This window comes from Chlorocebus sabaeus, chromosome 8, assembly GCF_047675955.1.
Source record: "Chlorocebus sabaeus isolate Y175 chromosome 8, mChlSab1.0.hap1, whole genome shotgun sequence".
Lineage (NCBI taxonomy): Eukaryota > Metazoa > Chordata > Mammalia > Primates > Cercopithecidae > Chlorocebus > Chlorocebus sabaeus.
In genome coordinates, this window is record NC_132911.1 from 691,307 (window position 1) to 701,994 (window position 10,688).

The 10,688-nt window shown below is 49.4% G+C and overlaps 1 long non-coding RNA gene across 2 annotated transcripts in view; it reads right to left on the reverse strand.

Annotated features, from left to right (window-relative positions):
• LOC140712164 (uncharacterized) overlaps positions 1-7,584 on the reverse strand; it is an 85,765-nt gene extending 78,181 nt beyond the window's left edge. Inside the window, exons 1-2 of one of the 2 annotated variants that reach the window (XR_012093627.1) lie at positions 178-7,584; positions 34-89 (exon numbers count right to left, since the gene is read on the reverse strand). This is a non-coding gene — a long non-coding RNA (uncharacterized lncRNA). Of the gene's footprint in view, positions 1-33 lie in introns of both variants that reach the window. The other variant, XR_012093626.1, reaches the window with a different exon arrangement.
• Positions 7,585-10,688: the final 3,104 nt, after the last annotated feature.

Consider the following 10,688-nt stretch of genomic DNA (forward strand, 5'->3'; position numbering starts at 1 on the left):
CCAAGGGGAGAGGATCATGCCTGGAAGACTCACAGGGGTGGGAGCACAGCCTCCTCAGTGCTTTCTACACTCAGCAGCTTCAGAAATTCCTGCAGAAGCAGAACACATCATGAGAACTGAGACTGGAACACCCCAAAGAAAGGGGACAAGGGGTCAAAAAAAGCATTCAATCATTACCAAGGAGCGCGGGCATGAAGCCGCTTCAAAGACCGTGTGAGAACTCGTCTTTAAAGTGTGAAACTCATAGGCGTTTCAGAAAATAAGGGTAGCGCGAGATTGCTCTATCAGCTCAAACAGGCTGCCGTCCCTCAGGCCATGAAGTCCCTGAGATGAGCCTCTCACTGAGCAGAAGTCACTCGCATCTCTGCCAGACAAAGTACTACAAGTTAACACATAACCTCATGAAACCTGGGCTTCAGTTGGTCGACAATAGTGAGTCTGACTTGGTACATCCCTCCAGATGGTTAAAGACCCCAGGGGTTCATCAGACAACCTCGAAAGGCTGTGTCTGACCAGCCCCTTTTCCAAGTTCTGGATGATTTTTCCTAATGTACTATAAGCAGCATATTCCAGTAGAGACGTAATTAACTGACTCTGGGTCCTCTTAATTTTGAAATTAGAAACACACTTGGCCAGGCACGGTGGCTCATGCCTGTGATCTCAGTACTTTGGGAGGCTGAGGCAGCTGGACTGCTTAAGTCCAGGAGTTTGAGTCCAGCCTGGGCAACATTGTAAAACTCCATCTCTACAAAAAATACAAAAATAAGTCAGGCATGAGGACTCGTGGAACATGTGCCTGTGGGTCCTGGCTACTCAGGAGACTGAGGCAGGTGGATCGCTTGAGCCTGGGAGGTTGAGGCTGTAGTAAGATTTGCTCACACCACTGCCTGGGCAACAAAAAGGTTTGTTTTTTTTTTTGTTTTTTTTTTTTTTTGCCTGTCTTAAAAAAACCAGAGAATAAGAATTATATACCTGACTAGCCCAAAATAAAAGAGGCCTTGTGGAACAACCTGAAACACAGCTGCAAATTCTGGCAGGGCCTCCCCTGGCTTGATTTGTGGTGAGTGCAGGACCGCTCTGAAGGATAGGACCCCAGGCACCTTCCGAGACTAGACCTTACAGTACAACTTCCCTTCGCTGGACGGAACACTAGCCTTGGAACCTGGGACACCCTGGGGCAGTGCCACCATCCCGAGGCTGCCATGGCACAAGCAGGCCCTACTATCATGAAGCCTGGGACATCCTGGGGCAGTGCCACCAACCCAAGGCCACTGTGACACAAGGGGGCCCTGGTGCCACTGAGAGGCTGCACAGCAGGTCCAAGCCCAGGCCAGAGTGAAGAGGCTCCACATCCTTTCGATCCCTCCAGCTGAGTCCACAGATGTCTTGGGGCAGAAATGCATCACCCTCAATGTCCACGGGTGAGTTTTTGGACACAGAATCTGGAAGCGTAAAAGATGGTTCTGGGCTGGTTGGTTGCCTGCTCGGATCTGTCCTCTTTCCACACAAAACCTGGCTCACACCAAGCAGCGTCTAAGTCCTGGAAGACCTGCTAAACACAAGTGCAGTTACAAAGCGGAGAAACTGGAGGGGGTCGGGCTGTGTTCCAGTGGCACCAGTGTTTCTCAGGAAGACCCTGGGAATTACAGGGTCCAGGGCAAGGGCTTCCTGGGATCCAGGACATGGAACAAGAACCCATTTCCCGATCCTGTTGAATATGAATCGCCTAAGGGCCAATTCCCTCGGAGGACTGAGCACTGCCCCACAACACCCTGGTATGGGTATGTTATTACATACATTGGTATGGGTATGTTATTACATACGTTGGTATGGGTATGTTATTACCCATACCAAGGTAATAACAAGCCCGTTACCAGCAGGAGGCTGGTGATGAAGACATGAGGACCAGATGAGCACGAGGGATCCTGACAGATCATCCCTGGCACCGAGCAAGGGGCGGACACTACCCGCTGTTCCTGACGCATCAGCCCTGGCACTGAGCGAGGGGTGGCAGCACGGCCTGTGCCCCTGCAGATGCAGAGGGATGTGAGGGGGACGCAGGCTGGGCTTGGAGGCTAACTCAACCACCTGCGCTTGCACTTCCGTTCCTCATGGCAGGGAGGTGAGGCACAGGCAGCATTAGGGCTCACCTTGCCCCCGGGCTGCACTTTTTTCTGCTTCTGAGTCGTGCTCGCTTTACATGGACAGGCATAGCTATAATAACGGTTCCCTGATTATTTCGCTGCCTACATAAAGGGCTTTCAGAATTCACTTCCATCCTTAGGAAAGGCGGCCAACACCAGGCTGTCTCCCTTAAGATGCCATGTCTCATATGGGGGAAAAAAAAATCAAGAGAAATCAAATAAAGGCCATAAAATACATCAGTTTCAACACTAAAATTTAATAGTACGCTTTAAATTGAAGATGAGTTAAGTCACATTTCCAAACCTCTGAAAGCACGGTTACTGGGAGGGAATGGTTTGCAACACACAAACGCAGCTCTGTAGAAGTGCCCAAGCTGGATGAAGGCTCAAACGTCAGTGCAAGGAGAAAGTCTGAACAAACTCTCTCCTGCCCTGCTGCTGTCCTCTTCCAAAACACACTGTTTATCTGTCAGTTTAGAACAAGGCCTAGGGAGGTGGGAGACAGGCCTGGGAGGGTCACCTAGCATCCAAGCTCCTCACCCACACAACTGCGCTGAGCTGAGCAGTACACATAAACACAACTAATTCTCCCCAAAAAGAAGACGGAAGGCAGCACACTGCCACGCCAGGCACCCTGCAGATGAGAAGATTGAGGGGAGCCAGAGGTACCTTTAATCTTGCTTGCATGGTGGAGGGAGAGGAATAATGCCACTCACTTGAGTGTTGCACAATTCTTTCTAGCACTGAGTGGCAGAAAATAAAAGTTATAGATGCTTCCTCAGATAAATGTTTCTGAAGAACTGAACATAAATTATGTGCAGGAAATAGCATTATGAATGCCTCAAGTGCTTCTGTTTTCAATAATCCCAGGGTAATTCTATAAACCTGGGAATCAGTCTCACCCAACTCCAGGATCACGGCCCAGGTGACGTGGGCACACATATCCTGAAGCTCCAATGCTCAACTAAAGTGGGGCGAGTGAAAATGATCCTGGGTATAATTTACACGGACCCAGGAAGGTGGCTGAGCCCCAAATCCCTAAACCAGGAAGACCAGTGTCCTTCAGGGGCCTCACCTCTGTCCTTTCCCAGCCTCTGGGAACCACCACTCTGCTCTCTACTGACACAAATGCCCCTCCAAGGTACAACCAGGAAGATCATCATTCAAAACTGAGAAACGTGGCAGAACAAAGCTGTCAGGAGATTTTAATCACCAACACCACTTGTTACATGACCCAAAGATGATTAAAATCCCAGGCCCTTCACGACTGAATGTTATCTATACTTAAATGCATTTCATCACCATATTGGGGGGTTATTCCTTTGTTTTACTGCAAATATATCCAACTGCTGTAAAAGGAAAAGGCAATTTGTTAATGAAGCTTCTTGGAGTGTCTCAACAGGCCTCCAGGCAGGATAAAAGGCAGGACCTCCTGGCAGAAACGCTCAGCTCTGAGGTCAGGTGGAGTTCTTGAGCACCAACCAAGGCAAAATAAGGTCGAAGACCACACCACACTTTCCTCAATCACATCTTCATTCCACCTTTCCTTCTGTTTCTCACGACTTCACTGGCAGAAATTGTGCTGAAAGAAAATGGAAACACACACATACATAGGAGATCCTACAGATGCTGAGAATGGGTGCAGCCGTCACAGTCCGAATGTCCTTTCAGGGCCATCTGACCTGGCTGGGATCCAAGTATCCAAGTGCAAGATTGTATGTTAGACCCGTGAAGCCAGGATTAAAGCTACTGAACGGCAGTTTTCCATCCCACGGAAACCGGCCTTGCTAGGGGCTTCCTCGGGGACCACCAACCTCATGCCACCACCCCTCAACTACTTCAACTAACCTACATCATGGCAGAGGCCTCTCCAGGCAGACCAGCCCTGCCCAAGTCCTGCTTCACGGCAAACCCTCCAGACAAACGTCCTTGGCCTCCTCCGGGAGGCTGTGCTCGGAAGGTGCCCTCATTTACTTCTGTGGCTCTGAGACATTTAACTAGAGCCCAACACATTTCTTCCTGTTCACATAGTATTGAGTTAAAAGATTTTTAGGAGTAAACTTTCACTGGGAAAAATACCATTTCAGGAGCCCCAGTGACCACAATGAAAATGTTTTTACCTTCCCTTACGTGACATCGGCAACACCAGGTCCAGTAAACGTTCTGGATCTCAGATAATGACATATCCACTCATAGTAAGTCTTGGTCTTGTTTCACAAGCTATCAAATGCTGCCCAGAAGCAAGAAAAACCCCACAATGTGGCAGGGAGGGGCGACCAGCGTGAGTTCTAAGGCCAGACCACCCGGGTCTGCTGACAGCGTGGCGAGGGGCAAACAGTGCAGGGTCTAAGACCAGACCGCCCGGGTCCCGCTGACAGTGTGGCTTCAGGAATTTCCTAAACCCTCTGCTCTCCAAGTTTCATGTCAGAAAAATGCAGTGATAACCGTGTCCACCTCGTTTAAATATATATATATATACACACACATATATACACATACATACACACACACACACATATATATACTCCAAAACTACAGCCCTATAAAGGCCATTAATCCTAGTTATCCTCAAGGCATTGAGCGATCAATAATGAGCCGTCCTCCTGCTGCTGACCTGCCTCAGCCGCACCCTCCAGAAACCCCGCATCCACACCAGCCACACAGGATGAGGCCAGGGAAGGAGCAGGACTGTGTCTTGGGAACTTAAACTCTGGAAGCTGAGTTAAATCAGTGCCGCTCAAATCTTGTCACCAACTATCTTGTTAAATTGGGAGATTCCATCACTGGGGATCTTGAAGGAACCTGAGGCTCTACATTGAGTGAGGTGAGCACTCGTGCTGCAATGAGACGGCAGGGAAAGCAACCGAATCTGGGGTCGCAGCTGCCTGAGGCTTGGGTCCCACCGGGAAAGTGGCACCAGGGCCCTCAGGACAGTGGCGGAGGTCCCAGGAGGCAAGTCCCGGCGCAGAGACTCATGGGCCCAAAGATTGCTCCAGGGCCAGGAGGGGCTGCTGCGCTGACAGCCACGAGGCAGGCAGCCTTCAAGCTCCTCCAGCTGCCATCCTGCAGGCAGGGAGGACAGTGCCCAGACCACCCCGGGGCTCCCCCAGCCTGCCAGGCTGGTACTCTTACTCCAGGCCACTGACAAGAGTACCCATGTTGCAAGCTAGGTTGAAACAGTGCCTCAGGCCTCGGGGCACATGCACACCCCTGCAGGGCCACTCCTACCCAACACCTGGGGATGGCTATTCCCACACATCCTCAACTCACAGCAAAACTTAAAAATGAAAGTCGGAAGATACAGCCAGGAAACCAATGCTTAAGAAGCAACTCCACGGTGACTCTTCCTAGAGCTACTGCTATTGAACATCTTTAAAAACATTTCCAGGGTGACTTCCTAGAGCTATTGCTATTGAAAATCTTTAAAATTCTTCATTTCAAAATTAGTTTTTATTACACTGTCTTCCCTATTCCACCAAGACTCTAGAAAACAAAACCATTACAATTTCCAATTCTATCTTATAGCGGTTAGAAATACACGTTTCCTCAAAGGATTCTACGTGTTTCCTTGGCAATATCCTTTCCATGCCCCATACTACTGCCCGCAACAGGGAAGGCTTTTCCAAACAACCCAACCCAACCCAACCCAACCCAACTCAAGGGCCCTGAGACAGGCCCCTAACGAATCGTCTACAAACTCTTGAGACAGGCTTGCCCTGACAAATCATCTGCAAACTCCATCTTCCATTAAAAACAGTACCGACAATAAGCATATTACCACCTTTTAAAAATTACTGTAAAGTGGACAGTGTTCAGTTCTGTGAATTTCGGCACAAATATTCCCATAATCATCATCACACAAGCAGAACAGTCCAACAGCCCCAAACACACTCACGGGGCCTCATAAGCATACCCTCCCATTCCCAGCAACCACCCTCTCTGTGTTCTCCCATCCCCCGGGTCTGTCTTTTGCGAGTGTTGTCGCAAAACACTCGCAAAATCACGATTTCCTGGGCATCGTGCTTGGAGGTGCACCCGGGGTGTCCTGTGATCAACAGCCAGGCCTCGGGGCTGCTGGGTATATATTATTCCACGTATGGCTGTGGCACTTTGTAACCTGTTTTGGGCAACTATAGACAGCGCTATTAACATCTGGGCACAGTTTTTCTTAAACATCAGATTCTGTTTCTCTAGGGTAAATACCCAGGATTGGGGTCACCGGGCCCCACGTTTGTGTGAGTTCAGTTTTGTAAGAAACCGCCAAGCTGTCTGCACCGTGCTGAACCCCAGCATCGCACAGGAGTCCCGGCTGCCTGTCCTCACCAGCACCTGGGGCTGTCGAAGACCTTAGGCACTCCACAGGGGTGTGAACACATTCACTGCGGCTTCAGTGCACATCTCGGTGCAACCAGTCACGCTGAAAGTCATTTCAGATGCTTTCGGGCCATCCTCCGTCCTTCTCAGCGAAGCATCTGTTCATGTCTCTTCCGCTTTTAAGTCAGGTGGTTTGTTCTCTGTCATGAGCCGTGGGAGTCCTGTGCATTCTGGATATGAGTCCTTTGCCGGCTACATGGTTCACAGAAATCTTCTTCTCGTCTATCAAAAATGTGTCTCTTCAATTCCCTAGGGGTGTCTTTTATATTAGAAGTTTAATTTTGATGAGTCTTACCTACTTGTTTTCTTCCTTGATTATGGATCACGGTGTGGCTAAGAGCTCTCACCCTCGGTCTCCACAATTTCCCTTTCTTTTGTAGTTTGGTATTTTACATTCAGGGCTATGGTCCACCTTAATTTTCATACAGGAATTTCTCCCTGTTTTCACTCTTTTGCATACGGCTGTCCCATAATTCCAGCACCATTTGTTGAAAAGACTCAAATTCCACTGAACTGCTTTTGCGTCTTTGGATCTGTTCTGGACTCCACTCTGTCAGCTGACTCGTGTGTCCATCCTGAGCATAATTTGTGACTTTAGTGGCTGTCTCTGTGAAAAAAGGAATTCTGTCGGGAAGCAAAAACCACATTAGAAATGCTCTAAATAAGATTTTTCCTGTTGTCAGGAGAGCAAAGCCACTGCCCTAAGCAGAGGTGAGGCCTCAACAGCTCCCGGGCACAACCTTAACACACAATGGGGAAGGGAATTCATTTCAAGGGCCACAACGTGAGACCAGCATAGCCATGAAAACTGCAATAATTTCACAGCAGAATGAAATTCATAAAGAACTGCTGAGAAGCGTGTGATAAGTTACATAAATCACTGTTCCTTAAATTCTGACGGTTGACTAGAACAGAAATAGCTTCACGGTACAGTTCAAACAGGAGAAAGGTAGGTAGGGGTGGTTTCCACACCACACAGGGCCTGCAGGAAAGAGACACTCTTCCTCTAAACGGGAGATCCCAGGAGTGATGTGGTAAGCCATGGTGAGAGGCAAGGAACTGTGCAAGCCGGAGTCGCGGCCTTGGCCCCACCGCGGAGCCTGTGTCCTTGAATGACGAGGCTCAAATGTCAGGCCGGGGCAACCGAGGCAGTTATCAGGGGACAAGAAAACGAGCGCACGGTGGAGGCAAAGGTCTGAAATTGCGCAGCAACTTCGAGTCAAGTGGGACAAACTGACTCAAAATACAGGTTCCAAAAACCATCACAGAGAGCTGTTCCTCGGCTCTGGAAAGGCTAAGGGACTAATGCCCACACTGAGCATCTGCTCCCAGAGATGACCCTGGTGACCTAAGGCCCAGCTCTTCCGAACCCGCGCCAAACCTCAGTGAGGAACTTTGTTGGTATCTTATGGCACATTGACATGTTCCCTTAAAATCTGGTATTTCATCAACAATGCAGGCGCCAGCTTTGACTCGTACACATTTCAATTAAACAAGATAATTTACACCCTGACCATGCCAGGTAAGAGGTTTACTACAATCTTTAAACAGCCAGAGGCTACAGTCTGCTCCTACAGAACACCATGTCTCTACAAGTTCGATGGGTTATTTACTTTCCATGTCTTCACTTGCCTAGTGCTAGAAAGCAGATTAAAAACAGAAGGAACCCAGAAACACTATTGAATGAGACTCAAATATCTTGCAGTCATCATCGTGATGAGACGTTTATTAAACAGAAATGTTCTCCCCTGTAGAAAGCAGCACACATCAACACACACCGATAACTGTCGCCAGCATTCCAGATCATCTTCCCTTCCATGGCCACAGTGCAGGGCAATGGACCACGCACACCTGCAGACCCACGGAAAGCGGGGTGACACGGCCGATTCTTGTAGCGAGCAGGCCAGGGTGCACTCAAACTGCATCTCTTTCCAGAGGTCCGCCATGGAAAGTTACACATTTATTCCACGAGTTAATGGCACTGCACTATACATTTCTGTAAGATTCTCTTAGCAAGCTTTTCCTTCTGCCTAAAATGTCCTGACACAAACTGAAAAAGCTCTTGGAGCTGCCAAAGACTTCAGTATCCCCTTAACTATTGTCATGCACGCCAGTGTGAAGAGACCACCAAACAGGCTTTGTGAGCGCAACATGTCTGTTTATTTCATCTGGGTGCAGGCGGGCTGAGTCCAAAGAGTCAGCGAAGGGAGGTAAGTGTGGGGCCGTCTTATAGGATTTGGATAGGTAAAGGAATATTACAGTCAAAGGGGGCTTGTTCTCTGTCGGGCAGCAGTGGGGGTCACAAGGTGCTCAGTGGGGGAGCTTTTTGAGCCAGGATGAGCCAGGAAAAGGAATTTCACACACAAACAAAATCATCGCTTAAGGCAAGGACCGGCCATTTTCACTTATTTCTGGTAGAATGTTATCAGTTAAGTCCAGGCAGGGCATTTGCACTTTAGTGATTCTTCAGTTACTTCAGGCCATCTGGGCGTATATACGTGCAAGTCACAGGGGATGCGATGGCTTGGCTTGGCCTCAGAGGTTTGACAACCATAGTCTTTACTTTTAAGGTGTGGGGTAAGATCATATAATCCCCAACTAAGCTCCTGATGCTGTGTGCGGCATCCAGCAACAGCACATTCCATTCCTGGATTACATTTGACTCAGGAGTGCACAGTGAGAATGATTTGTGGTGAATGAAACACCAGGCAGGAGGTTGATTCCGCTGGGCAGCTCTTCACACACAGCCCAGTCACTGAGGGGAGAGGAAGAGGCCCACGCGCGTCCACCGTGCTCACGCTCCCTTGGAGTGCACCCCACTCCTAGAGACCTGGACCCAAGGGAAATCTCACCTAAAAATGGGCAAACCCTCACTTTGGCAGAGGGACAGGGACTCGGGGCCACAACTTGACCTCAGAGCAACACAAGTGCAGACACAGCACCCCAGGACACCCTCCCCACCCAAATTCAAGGAGGAAAACCAACCCCCGCCCCCTTGCAGAAACCCCCGGCTGCTGGAGCAGACGCCTGCCGGCGTGTGCAGCCTCTGCCGTCCCACATTCCGGGCTCAGCACCTGTGCCTCAGCCCTGGCACTGCTCGCCACACCCACAGGTGTGCCAGTAGGGGCAGGTCCTAAGGTCTCCACTGCACCAAAGCCCGCAAGGAAAAGGGGCAGCTCCCTCCAGCAGGAGTCCAGAAGCACACACTGCACTAGCGTCACAGCGTGAGAATTCTCCCCTCGGTCTCCGAGTCACCAGTCTGTTGCCTGCCACGGTCTTCTGCCAATGGCAAGGCCCAAGCTGGGCGCCACGTTTGGTTCTCACCATTTCCCTTGTCAAGATCAATACTGCAAACATATCCAATTCATCCTGTCACTAAAAAGGAAATAATCCACCATCTCCATCACAAATGACGCAACCAGGTTTCCATTACTGCGGTGTTTTTTTCCCCCCCCCTCTATTTTGAGATGGAATTTCTGCTCTGTCTCCCAGGATGCAGTGCAGTGGCGCGATCTCGGCTCACTGCAACCTCTGCCTCCCGGATACATGTGATTCTCCTGCCTCAACCTCCCAAGTAGCTGGGATTACAAGGTGTCTGTCACCATGCCCGGCTAATTTTCATATTTTCAGTACAGACGGGGTTTCACCATGTTGACCAGGCTGGTCTGGAACTCCTCACACCCACTCCCTTTTTTTTTTTTTTTTTTTTTTAAAGAACCAGCTTTATGCCTATATTTTTTCCCAGAGAACCAGTTACCCATTTCAAGTACAAATAAGACACCATGTTTAAAAACCAAAAATGCCAATTTGCACAGAAGTCTCCAAATACCTAGTTGATTTGAGCCTTGAGAATAACATCAAGCTGTTGGCTGAATACAACTTCCCTTTCCATCTGTCTGCTTGTGAGTTAGACACAAGGACGAAGCCACGAGCTTGGGACATAAAGGCAGGAACCACCAAGGCAGCCGAGACTCCAAATAAAAACTCGAAGGACCAACACAAATGCACCACACCCTGCACACCCTCTTCTCCTTCCTTTTCAGAATTTCCAGAGGATGAAACAGGGACCTCCTCAGACGTCCCACGGTGCAGGTGGCCAGAGGGGAAGGCGGCAGCAGCCTGAATGAGGTGACCAGGAAATCACATTCCACAGACAGAAATTCTCCATGT